General features: G+C 39.7%; 1 long non-coding RNA gene across 1 annotated transcript in view; it reads right to left on the bottom strand.

Moving 5' to 3' along the window:
* Positions 1 to 16,179: 16,179 nt before the first annotated feature.
* LOC126059048 (uncharacterized) overlaps positions 16,180 to 27,179 on the bottom strand; it is a 65,957-nt gene continuing 54,957 nt past the window's right edge. The window contains exon 3 of the long non-coding RNA XR_007513353.1: positions 16,180 to 16,204. This is a non-coding gene — a long non-coding RNA (uncharacterized LOC126059048). The remainder of the gene's footprint in view (positions 16,205 to 27,179) is intronic.

Genomic DNA, 27,179 nt, shown 5'->3' with positions numbered 1-27,179 from the left:
CAGACAAGGAATTGCCAGAAGACCAAGACAGATTCAGAACAAGATGAGGAAAGAAAGGTATCATTCCTGATATCAGATGGATCCTGACTGAAAGCAGAGAATACCAGAAAGATATTTACCTGTGTTTTATCAACTACATAAAGGCTGCATGGATCATAACAAATTATGGATAACAATATGAAAAATGGGAATTACAGAACACTTAATTGTGTTTCTGGAAACCTGACATGTATCAAGAGGCAGTTGTTCAAACAGAACAAAGGGATAATTTGTGGATTAAAATTAGAAAAGTGTGCAGCAGGGTTGTATCCTTTTACCTTACATAGTCAATCTATATGCTAAACAATCCCAGAAACTGGACTATATGGAGAACACAACACAACCTGTGATATGCAAATGACCCAGCCTTTTTGCCTAAAAAGAAGATTACTTAAAGTACTTACTGATGGAAGTCAAAGACTACAGCCTTCAGTATGAATTATGCCTGAATGTGAAGAATATGAAAATCCTCACAACTGTACCAATAAACATCATGACAGAGGAAGAAGAAACGGAAGTTATCAAGGATTTCAATCTACTTGAATCAAAAATCAATGATCATGAAAGCAGCAGTTAAGAAATCACACAACATATTGCATTGTGAAAATCTGGTGCAAAAGACCTCTTTAAAGTTTTAAAAGCAAAGGTGTCACATTGATGACTAAGGTACACCTGACCCAAGTCATGGTCTTTTCAGTTGCCTCATATCCATGCAGAAGGTGGACAATAAAAAAGGGAGACAAAGAATTGATGCATTCATATTGAGGTACTGAAGAAGAATATCTAATTTACTATAGACTGTCAGAAGACTAGACAAATCAATGTTCAAAGAAATTTAATCAGGATGCGGGACTTTGGCTTGCTTAGTTTTGACATCATAAGTAAAAGCCAATCCTTGGCAGAGAGTTGGTGAAAACAAGGGAAACCCTCAATGAGATGGATTGATACAATAGCCACAACAATGGACTCAAACATATCAATCATCATGAAGATGGTGCAGAACCGGGAAACATTTCATTCTGTTACACATAAGGTTGCCATGAGTCAGAACTGACTCGATGCCAACTAACAACAACGTTTATTGAGTCATTCTGTACCAAGCGCTGTTCTGTTCACAATATCTCTGTCAGTTTGGTACTATTGTTGCCTCCACGTTATAGATGCGAAAACTGAGACACAGGAAGGGTAAGTAACTTCCCCATGGTCACACAGTACTAAGTGACAGAGCACAGAATTTAATTTAGTTTTTAACTATTGAAAATGTTATGCATGTTCATGTAACGATTCACATAGTATACAAAAGACCAGAAAGAGAAGTAACAGACTCCTGTTCTACCCTCCCTTCTCACCATAGCCTCATTCTTGAAGCAAATGATTCTAAACGTTTCCTTTTTATTATTTCTTCTGATGCTTACCTCCATAAATCTAGATGACATACTTATTTCTCTATTTCTAGATTTGTCACTTCAGACAATATTCATGGACTTTCTTATAAGGCATATGAGAGAAGGGATCATTTACACTCCCAACTCCTTCTTCTCAATTCTGAAATGCATATTTCAGTTCTTCTACTGACTACCAGTATTTAAATGTGCATTTTCTTCTGTCATATGCCACAGGCAGTATTTCCTGACACTCTTGACTCCTAATATGAGAGTAAATGTGAATGCTCAGTAACACCCCTACCCTTTCACTCCCACCCATGCCCACTTACACACCTTTTCTACCGCCAGAGTTATGAATATTCACATTTAGTTCTGTGCCACAATCAAGTCTTATTGCTTTGTCCAGAGATTGACTCAAAATATGCAAAACCAACAAACACATTTACATTTTTATAATTGTATAAGTACTGCTCACTGAGCCCATTAATAAGCTACAATTCTTTTTCTTCTCTGAATATACTGTCTTGATATCTGAGCCACTCAAATTATACTGTTCATATTCCCCAAATCAAATGGAACCTATCTTACAAGATCACATTACATTCTTAAGCATTCTATATTTCCGTTTGCTTCATATTTGAGTTATAGCTTTCTTACACAGGTTTTTCTTTTTCCACATTTTTAATTGCCTGTTTTTTTCTTGCATTATCTGTCTTTATTAGTGCTTTATTTCTAAGCACTAATCATACTTTCCATCTCAACAAGTTCCTTTCTTTCCTGGGGATGTCTTCTGAAGCCACCTTTCTCCCACTCTAGTCTTGACAGATGCTTCCAAGCTTACAGCTCAGTCTCTTCCACACGATTTACTTTACTGCACTCCTGGGTTGGACCTACTATTTACTGGGTGTCATGTCTTCCTCTTCCTTCGCTTTACTTCCTCAGTTTGCTGAAATTCAACCTCAACTGACTTCCTAAGAAAGAATTCATAAATACTCTCTAATTCATTCTATGAGGCAAACGTAATCGTAATACGAAAAACAAAACAAAACAAAGACATCGCAAGAAAAGAAAACTCTAGTCCAATATTCCTTATGAATATAGATGCAAAAATCCTCAACAAAGTACTAGAGAACAGAATCCAATAGCATATTAAAAGAGGAGGCATACACCACAACCAAGTGAGATTTATTCCAGGAATTCAGGGATGGTTCAACATTAGAAAATCAATCAACATAACATTAGGACAAAAGAAAAGAATAACATGATTATCTCTATGGATGCAGAAAACCCCAATCCAAAACCCACTGCTGTCGAGTCGATTCTGACTCGTAGTGACCCTATAGGACAGAGTAGAACTGCCCCATAGAGGTTCCAAGGAGTGCCTGGTGGATTTGAACTGCCAACCTCTTGGTTAGCAGCCGTAGCACTTAACCACTATGCTACCAGGGGATACAGAAAAAGCATTTCATAAAATCCAACATAATTTCTTCATGAAAATTCTAAAGAAGATTGGAATAGAAAGGACATTCTTCAAAATGATTAATGGCATCTATGAAAAAACAACAGGCAATATAATACTCAATGGAAAAATACTGAAAACTTTCTCCTTGAACTTGGGAACAAAACAAGGGTGCCCAGTCTTACCACTTCTATTCAATATTGTATTAGAAGCTATAGCCAGAGCAATAAGACAAGAAAAAGAAATAAAAAAGTGTCCAGATTGGAAAATAAGTAAATTTATCTCTATTTGCCAATGACATGATCCTATATGTAGAAAATCACAAAGATTCCACAAAAAAAGCTTCCAGAGCTTATAGAGCAATTTAGTAAAGTTGCAGGATACAAGGTCAACAAGCAAAAATCATTTGGGTTTCTATAAACCAGTAATGAAAAATCTGAAACTGAAATTAGGGAAACAATTCCACTTACAATAGCATCTAAGAGAATGAAATAACTAGGAATAAATGTAACCAGGGATGTAAAAGACTTTTACAATAAAAATTACAAAACATTGCCAAAAGAGGTTAAAGTGGACATAAATAAATAGAAAGATGTTCCACGTTTATGGATTGGAAGACCTAATATTGTTAAGATAATACTACCCAAAGCAATTTATAAATTCAATGCAATCCCAATCAAAAGTCCAACAGCCTTCTACATAGAAATGGAAAAACCAACACTCAACTTCATGTGGAATGGCAAGAATCCCTGAAAAATTAAAGCAATGTTAAAGGAGAAGAACATAGTAGGAGAACTCACACTTTCTGATTTAAAATATAAAGCTAGAGTAATCAAAACAGAGTGGTACTGGCATAATAATAAACACATGTTGTTATGTTGTTAGGTGCCATCGAGTCGGGTGACCCTATGTACAACAGAACCAAACATGGATGGGTCCTGTGCCGTCCTCACAATCGCTGTTATGCTTAAGCCCATTGTTGCAGTCACTGTGTCAATCCTTCTCATTGACGGTCTTCCACTTCTTCACTGGCCCTCTACTTTACCAAGCATGATGTCCTTCTCGAGGGACGGATCTCTCCTGACAATATGTTCAAAGTATGTGAGACTTAGTTTCACCATCTATGCTTCTAAGGAGCATTCTGGTTGTACTTCTTCCAAAACAGATTTGTTCATTCTTTTGGCGGTCCCTGGTATATTCAATATTCTTCTCTGAAACTGCAATTCAAAGGTGTCAATTCTTCTCTGGTCTTCTTTGTTCATCGTCCGGCTTTCATGTGCATAGGAGGTGATTGAAAAAACCATATCTTGGGTCAGGTGCACCTGAGTCCTCAAGGTGACATCTTTGCTTTTCAGCACTTTAAAGAGGTCTTTTGCAGCAGATTTGCCCAATGCGGTGTGTCTTTTGATTCCTTGACTGCTACTTCCATGGGTGTTGACTGTGGATCCAAGTAAAAGGAAATCCTTGACAACTTCAATCTTTTCCACATTTATCATGATGTTGTTTATTGGTCCAGTTGTGAAGATTTTTGTTTTCTTTATATTGAGGTGTAATCCATACCATCTTGAAGGTGAATCCACACTTGCTTCATCAGCAAGTGTTTAAGTCCTCTTCACTTTCAGCATGCAAGGTTGTGTCATCCGCATAATGCAGGCTGTTAATGAGTCTTCCTCCGGTCTTCATACAGTTCAGCTTCTCAGATTATTTGCACAGCATACAGATTGAATAGGTATGGTGAAAGGATACAACCGCAGTATCCCCTTGTTCTGTTCGAACGACTGCTTCTTGATCTATGCACAGGTTCCTCATGAGCAAAATTAAGTGTTCTGTAATTCCCATTCTTCCAAAGTTTGTTTTGATTCACACAGTCGAATGCCTTTGCATAGTCAATAAAACATAGGTAAACATTTTTATGGTATTCTCTGCTTTCAGCCATGATCCGTCTGACATCAGCAATGATAACTCTGGTTCTGTATCCTCTTCTGAATCCAGCTTGAATTTCTGGCAGTTCCCTGTCAATACATTGCTGCAGCTGCTTTTGAATGATCTTCAGCAAAATTTTGCTTGCGTGTGATATAATGATATTATTCAATAATTTCTGCATTTGGTGAGATCACCTTTCTTGGGAATAGGCATAAATATAGATCTTTTCCAGTCAGTTGGCCAGGCAGCTGTCTTCAAAAATTTCTTGGCATAGGCTAATGAGTACTTCCAGTTCTGCATCCATTTGTTGAAACATCTTAATGGGTATTCCGTCAATTCCTGGATCCTTGTTTTTCACCAATGCCTTCATTGCAGCTTGGACTTCTTCCTTCAGTACCATTGGTCCCTGGTCATATGGTACCTCCTGAAATGGTTGAACGCCAGCCAATTCTTTTTGCTATAGCGACTCTGTGTAGTCCTTCCATCTTCTTTTGATGCTTCCTGAGTCGTTTAATATTTTCCCCGTGGAATCCTTCACTATTGCAACTCGAGCCTTGAATTTTTTCTTTAGTTCTTTCAGCTTGAGAAATGCAGAGTACGTTCTTCCCTTTTGGTTTTCCATCTCCAGGTCTTTTCACATGTCATTATAATACTTTACTTTGTCTTCTCGAGCTGCCCTTTGGAATCTTCTGTTCAGCTCTTTACTTGGTCATTTCTTCCTTTTGCTTTAGCTACTCTAAAATTGCAAGTTATCAAAAATGAAATGGAACACTTAGACGTTGATATCCTAGCCATTAGTGAGCTGAAATGGACTGGTATGACCATTTTGAATCAGACAATCAAATGGTCTCCTATGCAGAAAACAATGACTTGAAGAGGAATGGTGTTGCAATCATTGTCAAAAAGAACATTTCAAGATCTATCCTGAAGTACAATGCTGTCAGTGTTAGGATAATATCCACATGCCTACAAGGAAGACCAGTTTATATGACTATTATTCAAATTTATGTGCCAACCACTAAGGCCAAAGATGAAGAAACTGAACATTTTTACTAAATTCTGCAGTCTGAAATTGATCGAACATGCAATCAGAATGCATTGATAATTACTGGTGACTGAAGTTGGAAACAAAGAAGAAGGATCAATAGTTGGAAAATATGGCCTTGGTGATAGAAACAATGCCAGAGATTGTATGATAGAATTTTGCAAGACCAATGGACTTCTCCATTGCAAATACCTTTTTTCACCAACATAAATGGTGACTATAAACATGGACCTCACCAGACAGAATACACAGGAATTAAATAGACTACATCTGTAGGAAGAGATGATGGAAAAGCTCAATATCATCAATCAGAAAAAGGCCAGGGGCGAACTGTGGAACAGACCATCAACTGCTCATATGCAAGTTTAAGTTGAAACTGAAGAAAATTAGAGCAAGTCAATGAGAGCCAAAGTATGACCTTGAGTATATCCCACCTGAATTTAGAGACCATCTCAAGAACAGATTTGAAGTATTGAACACTAATGACCAAAGACCAGACAAGTTGTGGAATGACATCAAGGACATCATACATGAACAAAGCAAGAAGTCATTAAAAAGACAAGAAACGAAGACCAAAATGGATGTCAGCAGAGACTCTGAAAGTTGCTTTAGAACTCAAGTAGCTAAAGTGAAAGGAAGAAATGATGAATGATGAATAAACACATAGATCAATGGAATAGAATTGAGAGTCTAGAAATAAGTGCACACATCTATACTCCACTGATTTTGATAAGGGCTTTAAGTCCATTCAATGGGGAAAGAAGAGTCTTTTTAATAAATGGTGTTGGGAAATTTGGATTTTCACATGCAGAAAGAAGAAACAGAATCAATGCCTCACACCACACATAAAAACAAATTCAAAATGGATTAAAGACTTAAATGTGAAAACTAAAACCATAAAATTCTTGGAAGAAAATGAAATGGCAAGTCTGTTTAGATTTTAACAATGGATTATTTAATATAATAGCAAAAGCACAACCATTAAAGGCAAAATAAATAAAAGCCACATCATAAAAATGAAAAACTTTTGTTCATCAAAAGAGTTTACAAAAAACTGAAAAGACAAGCTGCAGACCAGAAGACTATCTTCGGAAACCATATATCTGATAAGAATGTACCACATTTTTACCCAAATAATGCCCATCTTCTGTGTTTGTTTGCTAACTGCACCCTCTCCCTGCAAGGTATTTTTGTAAGCACCACTTACAAACAAACATAGAAGACCTGTGTTATTTGTATAAAAATATGGTAATAACCAGAGTATGTATAAAACATCGACAACTAACAACAAAAAGACAAATACACCAATCTAAAAATGGGCAAAGGGCTTGGATACTTTACCTAAGAGGACACTCAAATGGCTACCAAAACATGAAAAGATACTCAACATTATTGACCATCAGAGAAATGGTAAAACCATGAGATACCCTTTCACTTCCACTAAGATGGCTAAGATTAAGAAATATATATATATATATAACAAATGTCTGCATGGCGTGGGGAAATTTTACCACTTGTCTGTTGCTGATGGGAATGTGAAATGGTACACCTGTTGTGGGAAACAATGTGGAAGTTCCTCAAAACCTAAAAATAGAACTACCGTATGACCCAGCTAGGAATATACCCAAAGGACTTGAAAGGAGCAACACAGACAAATGTATACCATGTTCGTTGCAGCACTATTCACAATAGCCAAAAGGTGGAAATGAACTAAATGTCCATCAATAGATGAACAAAGTATGGTACATACATACAGTGGAATATTACTCAGCCAGAAAGAGAAATGAAATCTTGAAACATGCTACAACATGGGTAGAACTTGAAGACATGCTGAGTGAAATAAGTCAATCGCAGAACATATATTGTATGACTTTCTTCACATAAAAAGACAAGAACATGCAAATGTCTAGAAACCAAAGTTTATTAGTGGTTGCCAGAGGTGGAAGGGAGGACTGAGTTTTGGTTTATGGTGATGGAAAAATCACATTGATTAAGGGTAGGGTTGTACAAGTGATTAACGTAATTACTATTAATAAATTGTAAACCTGTAAAAAGTTTTCGGGTAAAAGGTAGAATTGGCAAAAGTTGTGTGATAGATATATTTACAGCCACAAAAAAGAGAAGCTGCTGAGTCTGCTTATGTACCAGCAAACACCTAATGGGATTTTGTCCCTTGCTTTGAAGTTTTAAGGTCATGGTTTCATGGGACACCCCAGTCAATGGGCATAATGATGTGTTCAGTGCTTCTGTTCTATCTCCTAGATTGTTGCAGAATTCCAGGAGGGTCTTGAAAGCTTGCAGGTAGCCATTCAAGGTACAAGAGCTGGTTTCCATTTGCTTGTGGCAATAGAGGAAGAAGGAGAGTCAGGAATAGGAGGAGGAAATGGAATATGTGACTAATCGCCTCCATGAACAACTGCCATCTCTGCCAGGGGACCAGAAGAAATAATGGTGCCCAGCTACCATTACTAAACATTTTGATCCAAGATTCTATAGCAGAATCATGATCAAAAGGGAGAAAATGCAAAAGAGAATTTCAAATTCTCATGGAATCCAGATTTCTGGAGCCATGGCAGCAGGATGAATCCCTGAAACTATCACCCTGAGATAATCTCTAAACCTTAAACCAAAAATGTCACCTGAAGTCTTCTTAAAAGCAAACAATAGTTTAACTAGTAGAGAATGGCTGCCTTGAGCATTGTGCTCTTCTAAGAACTATCTACATGAGATTGAACTGACAAGAGCAACTCTAAAGATTAGGTAGGAAACTTAGGCGGCAATGAGTTTATGTTAATGGAGGAGTGGCACGTATTGAATTGTGTCCCCCCCAAAATATCTGTCATCCTGGCTAGATCATGATTCCCAGTATTGCGTAATTGTCTACCATTTTGTCATCTGATGTGATTGTCCTATGTGTTGTAAATCCTACCTCTATGATGTTAATGAAATGGGATTAGTGGCAGTTATGTAGGCTCAATCTATGAGATTAGTCTACAGTTTAAACCAATCTCTTTTGAGATATAAAAGAGAGAATTGAGCAGAGAGACAGGGGATCCTCATACCACTGTGAAAGAAGCACCAGGAGCAGAGCACATCCTTTGGACCCAGGGTCCCTGTGCTGAGAAGCTCCTCGGCTGAGGAAGATTGTTGACAAGGACCTTCCCCCAGAGGCAACAGAGCGAGAAAGCCTTGCTTTGGAGCTGGCACCCTGAATTCTGACTTCTAGCCTCCTAAGCTATGAAAGAATAAATTTTTCTTTGTTAAAGCCATCAACTTGTGGTGTTGGTGTTATAGCAACCCTGAATGACTAAGACAGGGAAGAACCATTTAGAAAAGGAGGATGAGAATGGTTGCACAACTTGAAGAATGTAATCAATATCAGTGAATTGTACATGTAAAAATTGTTGAATTGGTGTATGCTCTGATGTATATATTCTCAACAACAAAAATACATTATACAAAATAAAAAGATTTTTTTTAAAAAGAAGAATTCATGCACGTAAATTGTTTAAGCATTTGCATATCAAAAATATCTTTCTGCCCTCATACTTGATTAATACTCTAATGAGCAAACATTTTTAAACATCAACCTGTGTATTTTTCCCTCTTGGTAATTCATTTTTTCCCTGAAGCCTTTCTCCAATTGAAACTCGATTTTGTGGCTAAGGTTTACTGTCCCCATGAAAGGAAGGATATTAAAGAAAACAGCAAGAAAAAATCAAATTCTTGGCTGTGGGTCTCAAACAGATGATTTTTTAAACAAATGGCCACGACGGTAGTCTTGAAAACAATGTTTTCTATTACAAGAGCCAGGCGGTGCCAACCAGGGAGTTGTCTCATGTATAGATGCTCAGTTTCCTTTTCCTCTGTGTTCCTGCAGACTTGGATCCCGGGTCCTCCAGGAAGATCACTGTCCAGCCCCTCAGAGCATGTTCTCTGGCAGTCTGCCTTCACAGCCCACCCACTTCCCGTCATGGAACTTTGCGGCAATAGCCTGTGCATAGGTGAGTTGATCTGCCTAGAGCCCCATGCCCCGCCCTGCCCCGTTACCTGAGCTATGATGAGCTCATTCATTTGATCACTACTCTGCTATTATTTGGGTGGGGTCTTGGGAGGAACTGGAAGTAAAGGCCCATTCCTAGCCTGCCCTATTAAACCGTATGCCTTTGTCTTTTTATTCACTCTTGGTTCACAGTTTCAATCTACCTCAGGGAGTTAACATTGCTTATATATCAGAAGGAAACCCTGGTGGCATAGTGGTTAAGTGCTAAGGATGCTAACCAAAGGGTCAGCAGCTTGAATCCGCCAGGCGCTCCTTGGAAGCTCTATGGGGCAGTTCTACTCTGTCCTATAGGGTCGCCATGAGTTGGAATTAATTGAACAGCACTGGGTATATATCAGAAATCACTCCGGGTCTCTGACCACCCCAGAGGCAGAAAGGACATAAAAAATAATTTCTAGTGTCAAAGTAGTCACATTAATTTTTGTCAGTTTCTACTAATTTTTCTCATCTTTTAACTCTGCAATTAAACTTCACGTTAACACAGTTAAACCGGTATGGGACTAACTATATATGTGCAGTTATTATCAGTTTCAACTAGTTTATCTTCTCTTCTAATTCCTTTAAATCTTAGATTGGTTAATGTAAAAATCTCTCTGAATTTAGCTCTGGCTGGGCTTTAACATTTCAGAGTGAGAGAATGTAAGATTTATATATGTAATTTGGAAAACTGGTTCTTAAAGAAAATAAACTAATAATATGCAAGTTATTGTTACAGTCATATCAATATGAAGTATTTTTTAAAATATAAATGTAAGTTTAAACTTCAGTAATAATCTATTACAGGATCTAAAGATCAGCAGCATAGAACTGACCTTGGAAAAGACCATAATTAATCGTATCAATATGATTTGACTGAATGCATTTACAATCCAGTATCAATTATCACATATGCAATATTTCTCTCTAGGATAATACTAGAAGTTACATTAATGGTTAGCCCTTACAGAGTGTTATACGGTACTACTATTATTTTACCCATTTTGCAGATAAGGGAACTGAGGCATAGATGGGGTAAAGTAACTTGCTTAAAGTCACAAAGCTAATAAACCAAAAAACCAAACCCACTGCCATCGAGTAGATTCTCACTCATAGCGACCATATAGGACAGAGTAGAACTGCCCCACAGGGTTTCCAAGGCCATAAATCTTTACAGAAGCAGACAGCCGCATCTTTTTCCCACAGAGTGGCTGGTGGGTTCGAACTGCCAACCTTTCTGTTAGCAGCAGATGGCTTAACCACAGCACCACCAGGACTCTTTACATGGCTAATAAAGGGAAAAGTTTACTGTTTGGTTCAACAACCTAAATGGTAAGTACTGCAAGAGGGAATAGAAATTTAATAATTCCAGGGAAAAGCTCTGTTAATAGAATAGGACAAAGATTGAAACCAGGCATTGTTCTTACTTCAGTTTTGTAATTCCATTTTTTGAGTTGCTAAGAGCCCTTTGGAAGGAGACCACCCTGGCCTGATTTTTAAGCCTTCATCCCCAGGCACAGTGCAGCATCTGCTGGCCTTAATGTAAGGGTGATTGCTGCAGTGTGCATCGGTTCAACTGGAGACACTTCCTGGGTCAGTTACAACTTCCCCATTACAACCCTGAGCCAATGACAACTGCATGCCAAATATTAAAAACACATTTTGGAAAGGAATTGGTTAGTAGCAAGGCACTATTTCCTGAAACAAATGCTTTAGAATCAGTTGTGGCAAAGAATGTAGGTTCTACTCAAAACCTTCTACCATAGTATCATGGCCTCCTGCCAGAGCCAGGCATGGACTCCTCTACCAAAATCAAAATGCCATATTTCTAGCACTGTCTTTGTGCAGAATAGAGATTTCGTGTCCTTTCAGTCTGTGTTAAGTAAGTTAGTCCTACATAAGGAACATTAAATACACAGTCTACACATTAAAAAAAAAAAGAGGAATATCTAGATTTCTTTTTTACAAAACTAAGTTTATTCACTCTTTTTCACTATTTTAGGCCCTACCTAGAAGTTTGAAAAACTGTGGATTAGTTAGTACAGCTGGATTATTTAGTGAAAAATGTGGGTCTGTTAGTGCAATTAATATATAACTATTATTTTGAGATAGTGCATGCTTACATGGAACAAGCAGCCTAAGTGCAGTGTGATGAATTACTTAGTACAGCCTTTCTCGCCATGTAACTCCCACCCAGGTGATTGGGCAGGGCTGTGCCAATAAGATAACTGTGGCCCACCAAGGGGATGGTCAGTTTTGCCCTAAAAGAAAGCCAATTCCAGAACATAGAGGAAAGACTACCTCCACCAAGGAAGGAGAGACCAGCAGCAGAGACCCAGCAGCTTCCAGGCCCAAAGAGAGAGAAAGCTGATTACCTTTGGGCAGAGACTAAAGGCCAGGGAGAGGTGTGCCTGTAAGCACAGCTGGGAAGAGGTTATCCTGAGTGCTCCTGAGCCTGAGTTGTAACTGTTTCTTCCCTAATAAACTCCATAATAATGAGTACGGTCTGTGAGCTCTGCGTGGCCATTGCAATAAATTATCTGACCCAGCAGAGAAGTAGAGTGTTGTGCGAGGGACAGTTGGTGTCAGAATTCATAAAGATGGCTAGAGAAGAGGCTTACGTGGCCTCCACCTCATGGGAGTCAGCCTTGCACTGTTGATCTTGGTTCTCCTTCCCCATTATGGGGTTGGAGGAGGTCAGACACCACCCCCATGCTATTTTTACACCAAGGAATATGCTAAAAGTGCAATTCAAGTAACAAATGACCTAAATAGCGTAAGACTGACTGTCACAGAAACTCAGATCCTAAGACCAAGGCAGGTATAATGACACATGCCAAGGCTAATTGACAATTGCGCCGTTCATCCCAATTGTGCAGCACATCACCTGGAGGCAAGCTGCTGCTGATCCTCAAAGACCACCTTACACGTGAATGTGCTGCTCTGCCTCCAGCCCATCTGGCTCAGCCTCCTCCCAGATTGCATCCTTTAGAGTCAGAAAGACTACATATTTGAATAAATCCAAAACCAAAACCCACTGCTGTTGAGTCGATTCTGACTCACAGCGACCCTATACAACATACTAGAACTGCACCGTAGGGTTCCCAAGGAGCAGCTGGTGGATTTGAACTGCCAACCTTTTCGCTAACAGCTGAGCTTGTAACCACTTACAGCCAGGGCTCCAACACATTTGAATATCAAGTTAAATAATCTCCGGGCTTTCCTTAACAGTTACGCATAAATTTTGTCTCCTTTAAGATGTACTAAGCTCTCTCTGGAAAAGCACTGTAATTTTTCCTCTCAACAGTGAATACAGGGCCTGGAGATAATGTCCAAAATGCTCATTTAACTGAATTAAACAAAGGTATCTGTGTTCCCACTATGAATCTGAACCAGAGAGGGAAACTATAATGAACACTGGACATGTCTGCTTTGTGCTTTGCATCAGCAGTTTCCTGAGAAAGGTTATTTAAGCCTCTCACATATTCCCAGTTGAAAGAACACACGTGTACACCGGTCACTTTAAGGACTAAATGATGAGACCTCATTTTCAGAATGCATGAAACTGAAGTCTGGCCTTCTCCAGCCATTCTTAAGAAAGATTTTCCCACTAGGGAAAACAGAGCAAACATACATAGTCCCACTGACTTAAAACATCAAATAAACACACAACAACATATTTAAACCTTAGTAACTAGTACTTATGTAGAAAAATGTAATTAGGGTTTATTTTCTATTCCAAGTTTAACAATACTGCTGCTACACACACAGCCAGAAAATTCAATCTTTAACATGCTTCTAGTTTTTCAGAACACAGATGCTGCCACATTCTCTAGTTCAAAATAGGACTTGTTTCTTGTGCCAAACTCAGCAAGACACATCATGCCTAACTGATGGACATCAGGCCATTTGGATTTGCGTAACACATCATTGGAACAAATGTCTCTTCTTTCCTTTTATATCTCATGGTTCAGTTAATTATCATTGCTTGGCATGCTATCTAGCTTAGCACTAAAAAAGGAATCAAATGATTTTATTAAGTCAGTGAATGCCAAAATGGTTCTTTTCCTTAGAACTGCAAGGCTTTCTTATTGATCTTCAAGAGGAAAAATGTAAAAAAAAAAAAAAAAATTTTAACATTCTTAAATACATTGCTCATGTCCAGCTGATATTGTAAACCATAACTTGTTCCCCATAAATGGCTTAGAACCTCTCTGCACTCTCCATTATCACAGATACTGTCTTTCCTGAAGTTAGTGAAGAGGACATATATTCTGTAATGTCTACAGTACATATATTCTGTAATAAGTTTCTATTCCTTCATCAGAAAAATGGTAAGAGGTGCCCAACAACCTTGACCAATTTTACAGTACACAATGGAAGAGAGCAAGAGCAGAAAGGACAGAGATCTACATGTGGTGATCACTGGTGCTGTTCATTAATTATTTCTAGTTGTCTCCCCTTACAGCAGAGCACTTCTGAAGCTTGGTTGGGTGAATGAGGCCAGATAATTGTACTACCCTATGAGTCGTTACTGGAGTTGATATATGTCACTTCCCATCCAAACATGAATTGCCAATGCACGAATTTCCAGCATTGTCTTTCCCTATGATCCACAGTTGGCCACTTTCAAGTAGGTGGTTGCTCCATTAGCCTCGTTCCTCGATAAAATAAATAAATAAATAAGCAGAGCCCCTGCTTGAACTACAAGGTTATACAGAGTGTCTGAGAAATGAGCCAACGTTTCCCAGCTCTGAGGTGGGCCAGCAATTAGTCACTGTGGCAGAGCTGGGCTTGTCCTTACTGATGTATCAGTGCACTGACACAGCAGGGTTGTATCCTGAGTCAGGCCTCTTGAGGGGCGGAATAGTGGTCCAGGGTCTGCAGATGAGCTGGGTGTGGCTATACTCAGCCCCACCTGCCCATCCAAAGTGAAGAGAGACTGAATAAGACTATATGAGTGGGAGGGCTTAGTTTTAATCATCTTAATCTTTTGTCCCAGTGTAGCCATAAGTTATGCAAAGGAATCTCCTACTTTGTGATAATTTAATTTCATGAATTGGGAAGAAGTGTACTTTTTCTCCAAAGCTAAGAATGTTAGTACCTACTAACCCTCTCAATCACAAAGGAAAGAAATTCAGTCATTTGAATTTTGAAATTCAGTCTATTCCTTCATCAGAAAAATGGAATATATCCCCCTCTACAAACAAAATCCCCTCCTAAACAGTTTCTGAGAAGTGACTGGCATAAAACATGCAGAAAAAGATATTCCACAACACTCTTTTGCAAGTAATTGAACAGCCTTGATAACAAGTAAATTCTCTCAATGTCTAACAGGTCTTTGCTATAAATTAAAGCCATTTGCTAATGAATTCAATTTCATAGAATTTAATGCTGCCCTAAATGTCATCTCAATCTATTAATTCTATTCTATTCTAGAAAAGCTTGAAAGTCATATACAACAATCTAATTTTTGTATATATAATATTTTGTGTATATATAAAATTAAAAAATTTTGAAATAAATAATAGAGAAAAATGGCAATTTACAATAGGAAAAGTAGGAAAAATGAGCAGAAAGTCCTCACAAAACTAGTGCCACTAGGGTCTGTATTCTTGCTAGAGGTAAAGCAGAAACTCATCTCTGAGGCTTTAACAAGCCAGTGCCTCAAGGAAAACCTGCCCAGGCCACACTCCATGCCGAAGGGTCTTAGAGGCAAGTCTGTGACCTGATGAAATCATGGGTCCACACATAAACTCAGACAAGGAAGTGACCTGTCTCAGACCTAGTCGGCTTCAGATCACATCTTCCATGCATATGAAGATTTCCCTGCTGTGGCCCTCAGCAAGTCCACCACCCCCAGATGCACACGATAAGAAAACATCTACAAGTAAGAGGAAAAATCCAGAATGGCACTTCAATTACTATCCAGCCTCAGCTATAACACTCACTTCAAAGCATATGACAACAGTGCTCATGGAGAAAGAGAAACACAGTGGGGACCCACAGCCAAGCCAGAGCCCAGAAGCTCAGTACCCTCAGGACTAAACCCCAAAGTAGCCAGAGCTTTCATTCTTTCACTTACACTTTTTGAACTCTGAACTTCATGTCTTCATTCCAGTCCAAAGTGTAATGAAAAACACACACACAGAAACTACACAACAGTTAAAGGGAAGGTCCTCTTTTTAGAGTTTTTCCCAGGGGCCACAATTTCACTGCTTCACACTCACCTATCAGCTTCTGAAATAAAGGCCCCTTCCTCCTGTCCACAGTCCAGAGATTGGGTCACTGCTGTTCCAACTTGATTTATTAATCTATCAAAAAAACAAGACAAAGCCAAACCAAACACAGAGTATAAATATGTAGCTATGAAACAAATCTGGAAGCCCTAAGAAAGGATTGATAAATTTTGATTACACAAAAACAAAAAGCATCTAAATGCCCAAAACCATCATAAAACCAAAAAAAAAAAAAAAAAAAAAAAACCCAGTGCCATTGAGTCATTCTGACTCATAGCGACCCTATAGGACAGAGTGGAACTGCCCCATAGAGTTTCCAAGGAACACCTGGTAGATTCGAACTGCTGACCCTTTGGTTAGCAGCCGTGGCACTTAATCACTGCGCCACCAGGGTTTCCAAAAAACCATCATAAGTGAAAAAAAAGTCAAATGACAATCTAGAAAAATATATTTGAAATTCGTACTATATGCATAAGACTAATTTTCCTAAAATGTGAAGCACTCCTATAAAGTAACCAGGAGAAGTAAAGGATAAACAGTTGACAAAAGATGAAATGAAAATAATTCTTAAACCAAAAAAAACCAAACAAAACCCATTACTGTCAAGTCAAATCCAACTAATGGTGACCCTATAACCTATGAAGATGTACTCAGTTTCACTCACAATGAGTGAAATGCAAATGAAGCTACATGAAAACACCATGTTTCACCAAACAAAATGACATAGACTAAAATGTTTGTAAGCATTTTAGTTTTGGGAAGGGAGTCCAGGCACAGAGAGGCTCATTCCTTGCTGGTGAGAGTGTGAACCGGCCCACCTGTATGGAGGGAAATTTGGCAACATTAGTCCTAATTACAACTACATATATCCGTTGACCTAGAAATTCTACTTTTAGAAGTTTATCTTACCGATACACAGTTGGCATATGGAAACACTAGCATACAGAAACACCGATTAGAACAGCAAAAGGTTGGAAATAACCTAAAAATGTCCATCAAAAGGGGAATGTTTAAATAAATTGGGTTTACCTCCAGAAAACAGAATATAGTCTTTGGAGAGAGGAGAGAGAATGAACACCTTTATTTATATACTCATATGAAAGAAGCTACAAAATATATTGGAATATACAGTGGAAAAAACGATATAAAAACAAGGTGCATATCAAGGTGCATAGAATGCTTTCATCTCTGTTTAAAAAGCGAAGGCAGAGTATATTGTGTGTTTGGGGAGGGTGCATGCGTGCGCGTTTGTGCTTGTGTGTGCTTGTGTGTGTGTGTGTGTCTTCTAATTGCACAAAATATTTCTTCAGAGACACCCAAAAAGCTGGTCCATAGCATCAGCTTGCAGTGTTGGCCCCCTGCCAGCTAAGTGGTTGGGTGAGCTTCCCTGTGAGTTTACCCACACTGCGTCTGCACCATTTGAACATTCAAACATGTGTGTGCACGTTCACCAACAAACACCTGCTCTTTAGGTGCATTGGTTTTCAGGAATCTGTGAATGGCCAACTATACTGTGATAAATCCTGAAACCTGCCTTTAAAACCAATACTTTAAAGTTATACTGTTATATAAAACAGGGCTCATAATAAAATAACAAGAGTAGTTGCCCCTTCTAACAGCAGAGTTCACAAAACACCACATTTATTTATTAGTTTGACAACTATTTACATGTGCACAGGCATCTGGGGTCACTGAAAGACCAGCCTGGTCACTTGTGCTCTAGATGCCAGTCTCCCATGGCCCCTGTCCCTCCAGCCCCAGGAGTCCTACTCTTGGGGGTGCCCTTCCACCCCCTGCCAAGATGGCAGTGCAGGGACTTGCACCTGGTGCTCTGCTTGGAACCCTGCTGATTGGTCACAGTGTTGCCCAGCAGGGCAGCAGCAGGGCCCAGGGTCTGGGCAGGGTAGGGCCCTGATCAGGGGGAAAAAAAACAGTATAAATCCTGAAGCTGTTGGGAAGATGCATCCCTAAGAAAAGAAAAATAAAGTCCTTCAGCAGCAGATGAGAACACGAACCAACAAAGCGCAAGACGCATACATACCATTTCACCTTCTGGGTGAGGACATTCTGTGTCTCTTTCTTCTCCGTGTCAGTAGTTGTTTTTAGCTGCTGATGAGTCATCCCCCATCCAATTTACGGCAACCCCACACACAACAGAAGAAACACTGCCTGGCCCTGCACCGACCCTGTGATTGTTTGTACATTGGAATATTGTCATCCATAGCGTTTTCATTGGCTGATTTTTGGAAGTAGAGTTGCCAGGCCTTTCTTCCTAGTTTGTCATAGTCTGGATACTCTGCTTAAACCTGTTCAGCATCATGGCAACACAAAATCTACCATTGACAGGCGGGTGGTAGCTTCACATGAGGAGCATTGGCAGAGAGTCAAATCTGTGTCTCCCCCATGGAAGGCCAGGATCCTACCCCTGAACCATCACTGCCATCTTATCTGTGAGCAGCAACCAGCAAATATCAAATCCAGAATTGTCATCCAGTGTACATTAGCTGAACAAATGAATGAATGAGTTAAAAAGTATTCATGTCTTTGAATCTTCCTCTAGTAGAGCATAATCTTTTAAAACACAGTAACTAGTTATGCTTAACTCCACGATGACATTTCATAGCATAATTCTAAAATACTTTAGTACAGTGGAGCAGGAAAGTGAGTTGGGTAGACGAGAATGGGAAACTTCTACTTCGTTAGAGAATGAGGTGTGTTGGGTCACCACTGCTCAAGAGTTTCAACAAGCTTGGGGGCTTTTACTTTCTGCTGCTCAGCACACTTTCTCTTGGGATCCAGAGCCCTTCAAAGGTTCATTAAAGAAAGATAACAGGAGCCTTAGTGTTCCAAAAGCTGATCATCTCAATTGCACAGGAAGTGGAGTCTCATTTGATTTTGCAACTCAGCTTGGATTATTTTCTTAATACCTCTGCTGACATTCTTCCCTTTGCAGTTAGTCATTCATGCTGCTGCGTTTAAATTACATGAATTAAGAAATGTTTGGCTGCTTTCCACTTTGAAACCCCTGCGGCAGGGCATCGTTTAAAGCATCTCTTAGGACTGGTGCCAGGCTCTGCAAACATGCCTGCCGGTTCGCTCAGGCTCCTTCATGTTGTGGCATACAAGGTTAATTACCCTGAAAAGCATGGACAGTAGAGGAAATGCCAGGTGCACTGTATCACCACACATACTTTCAGAGGTTGTGTGCTCACTTGTGAGCAACAGGACAAGGGAAGATTTGAGGGCTGCATCACTGGATACATTCAATAACAACAATAAAGGAAAGCAACACTGCTGTACAAAGGTCACACTTGCTCTCTGTTGTCACAGCATTGACCACAAGCAGTGTTCCCTTAGGGATTTATTTCCTGAACGTACAAATAATCAACCGGTTAATAAATTATTAGAACTTTTTTTAGGTACAAAATATAAAAAGATTCCACAAGTGATGCAGAATTCCTAGGTAATTAGCAGAATCCTACAGTTCCTGTAACAGCATAATTTTAGGCAGACTTTTTTTTTTTTTTTTTTATGAAGAGCTTAGAAACCCTGGTGGCATGGCAGTTAAGAATTACTGCCACTAACCAAAAGGTCGGCAGTTCAAATCCACCAGGTGCTCTTTGGAAACCCTATCAGGCAGTTCTACTCTGTCCTATACGGTCGCTATGAGTTGGAATCAACTCGATGGCAGTGGATTTTGGTGTTTTTTTTTTTTTTTATGAAGAGCTCACCTGTTTCTTGTAGTTTTCAATTTCATTTGCAAAATGCTTCTAGCTGCAGAATAGGAGAAATAAATGAGTTCCATAAAGATCTAATTTGTTGTCTCTAAGTAAGCTAAGTAAGCTATATAATATTCTGTGACTATGTTTAACACAGAATACTTAAGTAGTTAACTTAAGTAAGGCATAAGTGGCTAAGGTGAGGTCTTAAAATGAAGGATTTTCAAAGCAAAATAAGGCCATGCACTATATCAAACTCAGTAAAAGCTGACAATAATCCACCTACCTCTACAACACACTCTGTGTGATATTGAGGATCATTTTCTTGTTCAAATATTTTATTTACAAATAATGGCAAATGGATTTCTGGGACAACTGGAGGCTAACTACAATCTTCAATTTTCTACCTCAGCAGGACAGCAGAGGTGGGAGCAGGAAGTCCTATTCCGTTTGATATCATTTCATTGACTGGCTTTGTGCTTATGAGCATAGGGTCTGTGTTTATTATAAGGGGTTTATATAAACACGCTCATCTCATAGCGACCCTATAGGACAGAGTAGAACTGCCCCATAGAGTTTCCAAGGAGCACCTGGCGGATTCGAACTGCCAACCCTTTGGTTAGCAGCCATAGCACTTAACCACTATGCCACCAGGGTCGCTATGAGTCGGAATCGACTCGACGGCACTGGGTTTCGTTTTTATATATACACGCATACCTCTCCCACCTTTCAAATACCCAGCCATTCTCACGCCAGAGGCATATAGAGGGTAATAATTGCCCAGGGGGATATCTCTAAGTTTGCACCCCCACCTTGTCAAGGGGAGGGTTGATTCCCTGGCCGGCCTCATTGACCCAGGGGTAGGGGGGTTGCTTCCAGGGATAGATACCCCCCTTTAATCCCTCTCATTACACCTCTGTCTCTTGCCATTTACTGATTTTTACACTCTCCCATCTACCTGTCTCTGCCTGGCATTCTCCCATTCCCTCTCATCAAACTATTATTTAACCAGAAACTTCATCATGCTGGCATTGTGCCAACTTGGGTTGAATGGTTACGACAAATAGGGCAGGTAAATTTTGTAGCTGTGCAGGGCTGGCCAAAGGGCAAAGACTAAAAACCCTCTGAGATGGTTAGGTGGGCCAGCCGACCTAGCTTCAAAGCTTTCAGCACACAGAGACAAAAGGATTTTGGAAGGTGGTCACTAGTAGGTATTTCCAGGGAGATAGACAAGGTCATACAATCCTTGCTTTCCATACTAATCGGTGAATGTCTTCATATTTGTGAAGGTTGTGCAGTGGAAACCCAATCAAAGCCTTCATGAATATTAAAATGTTTTCTATGTTAACAATATGCAATTGTATTTGGCTAGCATAGTGCCTAGTACATAGTAAGTGTTCAACAGATACTGAATAAACTGCTGACTTTATACTCCAGTGTTTGATTATATAACATTTTATGTTGTGATCTCCTGGGGTATGATTATTCGAGAAGATAAATGAAAGATTCCTGAAAAGGAGGACACTGTCCTTCATGGGCCTTTGGGTCGTGCAAGCAGTTAAGTCCTCGGCTACTAACTGGAAGGTTGGAGTTTTGAGTCTACCCAGAGGTACCTTGGAAGAAGGGCCTGGTGATCTATTTCCAAAAAATCAGCCATTGAAAATACTATGGAAGATAGTTCTACTCTGACATATGTGGGTTTGCCATGAGTCTGATTCTCCTCCTGGATAGTTTTTGGGTTTTTTTTTAATGTTTTCCAAAGCAAAAATCACACTAAGCATACAATAGGCACTCAAACGTTGTGTTAAACTAAATTGAGGCCCCTCTCACTTGAGTGAATGGCCTGCCCATGGAAAGTGGTAAAGGCCATATTCCACATAATTTTATCCTCAGTGTGTTTAACTTCAGAGGGAAGAGGATAGAGGAACACTCTAGAAAGTAACTATAAGTGACTATTTCCTCTCCACTGTGAATTTGGACTGTTTAAGATTTGTAACTATCATGGCCTAAATATTACTGCTCATTTTTTGTTTGATATCAAGATAATGTCAGATGATTCATGATAACACCTTCACTGAAGGAAATGGAAAAATAGTGGTCTCTGTTATGTGTTAAGGCATAAGACTTAATGGCTTTATCTGCATAGCAATTACATCTAATAGAAAATCTAACAAGAAAAAATCTAATAGAAAAAAGCTAGTTTGAAAGAATAGTATGGAGGCAAAGCCAAATTTATTACTATACTATGTTTTAAAGAACCGGCTTTGAATTATAGCCTTTCAGCAGAATTTTCAACAATTTAAAAAGACAAAGGTGAAAAAAGTTTCCTTAACCCGTAGGTTTAATTGTTCACAGCTTTAAAAGAAAGATAATGGAGTGTTGTAAGAGTAGGAAAGGAGGAATTATTACCACAGTAATAAGAAACCAGAATAATATGATTTTATTTCATGTGAGACATTTAGCCAGGTCAGATACCGGCAGTAGAAAGGGCTGCACGTTTCTTGCCTGGTGAACATACTTATTCGAGGCAAGAGCTTTTCTCAGATAGAAGGAAGAAAAGGAGGAGGAGGAGGCTCTAGTTCTACAAATCTCACCTACTCTGAGGGAAGGCATTCCTGAGGCATGTGTTGTTGTTAGGTGCCGTCAAGTTGGTTCCAACGCATAGCGGCCCTATGTACAAGAGAAAGAAATGCTGCAGGGTCCCACACCATCTTCACAATCATTGTTATGCTTGAGCCCACTGTTTTAGCCAACATGTGAATCCATCTCCTTGATGGTCTTGCTCTTTTTCTCTAAACCCGTATTTACCAAAAATGATGTCCTTCTTCAGAGACTGATCCTTCCTGATAGGGTGTCCAAAGTACTTGAGATGAAGTCTTGCCATCCTTGCTTCTAAAGAGAATTCTGGTTGTACTTCTTCCAAGACAGATTTGTTCTTCTGACAGCCCATGGTATAGTCAATATTCTTCTCTAACACCATAATTCACGTGCATCAATTCTTTGGTCTTCTTTATTCATTGCCTAGCTTTCACATGCCTATGAGGTGACTGAAAATAGCATGGCTTGAGTCAGGCACATCTTAGTCCTCAAAAAGACATTTTTGCTTTTTAACACTTTAAAACGTTCTTTTGAGGCAGATTTGCCCAATGCAACACGTTGTTTGATTTCCTGACCACTGCTTTCATGGGCATTGATTGTGGATCTGAGCAAAATGAACTCTGTGGCAACTTCAATCTTTTCTCCTTTTATCATGGTGTTGCTTACTGGTCAAGTCGTGAGAATTTTTGTTTTCTTTATGTTGAGGTACAATCCATTCTGAAGGCTGTGGTCTTTGATCTTCATCAGTAAGTGCTTCAAGTCCTCTTGACTTTCTGCAAACAAGGTTGAATCTTCTTCCAATCCTGATGCCCCATTCGTCTTCATATAGTCCAGCTTCTTGGAGTATTTGCTCAGCATACAGATTGAATAAGTATGGTGAAAAGGTACAACCCTGATCCACACCTTTCCTGACTTTAGACCATGCAGTATCTCCTTGTTCTGTTCGAATTGCTGTCTCTTGGTCTATGTACAGGTTCTAGAATTAAGTGTTCTAGAATTCCCATTCTCCGCAACGTTATCCGTAATTTGTTATGATTCACACAGTTGAATACCTTTGCATGGTCAATGAAACACAGGTAAACATCTTTCTGGTATCCTCTGCTTTCAGCCAGAATCCATCTGACATCAGCAATGATATTCCCTGTTTCACATCCTCTTCTGAATCCACTGTGAACTTCTGGCAGTTCTCTGTGGCTGTACTGCTGCAACCGCTTTTGAATAATCTTCAGCAAAATTTTACTTGTGTGTGATATTTTTGTGTGTGTGTGTGTGATATTAATGATATTGTTTGATAATTTCAGCATTCTGCTGGATCACTTTTCTTTGGAATGGGCACAAATATGGATATCTTCCAGTTGATTGGCCAGGAAGCTGTCTTCCAAATTTTTTGACATAGACAAGTAAGCACTTCCAGCACTGCATCTGTTTGTTGAAACATTTCAATTGGTATTCTGTCAATTCCTGGAGCCTTGTTTAAAGGTGCAACTTAGACTTCTTCCTTCACTACCATCGATTCTTGATCATGTGCTACTTTCTGAAATGGTTGAATGTCAACCAATTATTTTTGGTACAGTGACTCTCTGTATTCCTTCCATGTTCTTTTGATACTTCCTGTGTCATTCAATATCTTCCCAGCAGAATCCTTCATATTGGAATTCAAGGATTCAATTTTTTCCTTCAGTTCTTTCAGCTTGAGAAATGGTGAGTGTGTTCCTCTCTTTTGGTTTTCTAACTCCAGGTCTTTGCAATTTCATTATACTTAGCTTTGTCTTCTCAAACTGCCCTTTGAAATCTTCCATTCAACAGTTTTACTTCATCATTTTTCCTTACACTTTAGCTATTCTTTCAAGAGCAAGTTTCAGCCTCTTCTGACATCTACTTTGGTCTTTTCTTTCTTTCCTGTCTTTTTAATGACCCTTTGCTTTCTTCTTGTATGATGTCCTTGATGTCATCCCACAGCTTGCGTGGTCTTAGGTCATTAGTGTTCAATGCATCAAATCTATTCTTGAGATAGTCTCTACATTCAGGTGGAATATACTCAAGGTTATATTTTGACTCTCGTGGACTTGTTCTAATTTTCTTCAGTTTCAGCTTGAACTTGCATATGGGCAATTGATAGGCTGTTCCATCATTCAGCTCCTAACATGTAAGATCTATATTCTAACATGAACATGTAAGCTGCGTTATTCCATGCCTATTGTTTTTGCGTCTCCATGTGTGAATATAAATACCTTTCTGAACCTGCTTTTCCTAACCCTCTGGTTGCTGTACAGAAGACTGTGAGAGGAGGGGAATAAGTCCCCCCAGGTGATGGCCTGAAGTACAAACACAGCAAGCTGTTTAGAAACATCAACATTAGAGCATTAACACTGCGTGGGACGGTAGGGAGCTTCTAGTCTAACCTGCCCGCATTTTCAAAAAAGGAAATTAAGGACCAGGAAACTTCCATGAAATGATCAGTGTGACAAAGCTGGTGAGGAGGAGAGTTGTTAAGAAGAGTTGGTTAGGAGAAGAACCACTATAATCTTTATAGCCTGAGTCCCTTCCAAAAGAACCTTCTTTCCTTGGGGACACTCATACCAGTCAACAAAAGGTAAGGTGACAAAGATACACTGGAGAGACAAAGGTCTTCTCAAAAGATCATGGTGAAGAAACAAGAAGGAAAGGGGCTACTCTATGTCAGGCCTTGGTACATATGGTCACGTTCAATATTTATGACATTCCTGATGACTAGTTTCATTGTGATTCATTCATACATAAGAGAATCGGGCTGGGTGAGGTTACAAATGACTCATGTCACCACTGTGACAAGCAGTGGAGCCCAGATTTTTATCCAGGTCTGTAGGACGCCAAAGCCTGAATTCTTCCTATTACCACTTGGATGGGTTCTCCTGAACCCACTCAAACAGCCATTCCCACATGTGGCATAACATCAGGACTGGTCACAAACACAGGCTTCCATAAAAACTGATGACAACTGGTTCCAGTTAAGATGAGGGCTTAGATAGAGACACTGTAACATCCACTTACAACAAAAACTTGAGAAACCCTAGTAAAACAGACACAAATAATGACCTCATATTCCTGAACATCAAATGGAGGGATAAAGAATCAGATTGAGGAGGCAGGGCCAAGATGGCAGAATAGCCAGATGCTTCCTGCAATCCCTCTTACAACAAAGACCCAAAAAATCAAGTGAAACGATTATGGCAAGCTAGGGGCCCTGAACATCAAAGGCAAAGTTAGAAAATGGACTGAGTGGTGGGGAAGAGACAGGTGGTTCAGAAGTGAAGAGGAGTTGCTGGGCCTGAATAGCTGGGAGCTCTCACACAACATTCCTCGGAGTGGCAATGGTGGGCCAGTATTAGAATTCAGCTGCAGTTTCCTCAGGGAGAAGCAGCCTGCCACACAGCCTACTCACCCTCTGGAACCAGAGAAGAACAGCGCTCTCAGCAAAAGCTAAGTGCTTGTGTATATTTTACAGCACCCTCTGCCCCCAAGCCAGCTTCGGTGGCTGATGATTTCCCTGGGCCTGAGATAGGGTCCTTTGAGCACCCTAAGCCATGCTTCCAGACTTGGAGAAGGAATAAATTCACGTCAGGTGTAAAAGATAATTTTCCAGTGCCTCTATGTGGAGGAGCTCAGGACAGAAGCAGCTCCTGTACAAGCATAAACAGTCCGTGGACTTTGAATACCTTTCCCCCCTGCATGGACTTGTGTGGGCCTATTTCAGGAGAATAGACCCTTGCTGGCAGGCTGCAACTGTTTAGGCAGTGAGGTGGAGAGGTGGGTGTTTGATATTTGACACCGCTTTGCCTATTAAACAGGGTCTTCATCGACCCACATCAGGGGCCTAAGGACTGGTGGCTCCCCTCAGGTCACCCAGCCACCTGCAACAAAGATCCAAAGATAACTGGTACCTCCAAGCCCTTATGACCAAAAGCATTGGGTGCCCATGGTCCATCTGCAGAACCCACCCACCTGTATGCTCTAGGGAACAGGGATGTGCTTTCTTTAAATACACTTGGGGGATGGTTCTCAGTGTCCTGCCTTGTTCACAGCATGACTCCCTGCTGCAATCAGATACCAGTACCTACACCATTCACTCCTACCCCTCTAACACTGTATGATAGAGACAGTATCACACACTTGATGACCAGCTACCTCGACACCTGAGCTGAATCCATACAAGAAAAGTGAATGAACTCATAAGCTTTCATACCTGGTAACAGCTCTAGCCATCTGGTGACAGGACGTCAGAGCTCCAAAGGCAAAAATAATCAAGCTGGCTCACTCAAGCAACCCATTTGAGTAAATCAAAACAAAACAAAGCAAGAAGCTAAGATACAGTAAGCAAACATAAAATGAACTAATATAATAACTTATACATGGCTCAGAGACAACAGGCAATATCAAACAACATAAAGAAACAGACCATGATCACTTCAACAAGCTCTCAACACAAAGATTCAAAAGATCTTCTGCATGAAAGTGCCTTTCTGGAATTACCAGATGCAGAACACAAAAGATTAATATACAGAGCTCTTCAAGACATCAGAAAGCAGATCAGGCAATATGCAGAACAAGCCAAGGAACACAGAAATAAAAGAGATGAAGAAATTAAAAAGGTTATTAAACAACATAAAGAAAAATTTAATCAGCTGCAAGAATCCATAGAGACACAGCAATCAGAAATTCAGAAGGTTAACAATAAAATTACAGAATCAGACAAT

This window comes from Elephas maximus, chromosome 15 (genome assembly GCF_024166365.1).
Source record: "Elephas maximus indicus isolate mEleMax1 chromosome 15, mEleMax1 primary haplotype, whole genome shotgun sequence".
In the NCBI taxonomy this organism is placed as follows: Eukaryota; Metazoa; Chordata; class Mammalia; order Proboscidea; family Elephantidae; genus Elephas; species Elephas maximus.
The sequence above is the reverse complement of the archived record's forward strand: the minus strand, read 5'-3'. Positions and strand labels throughout refer to the sequence as shown.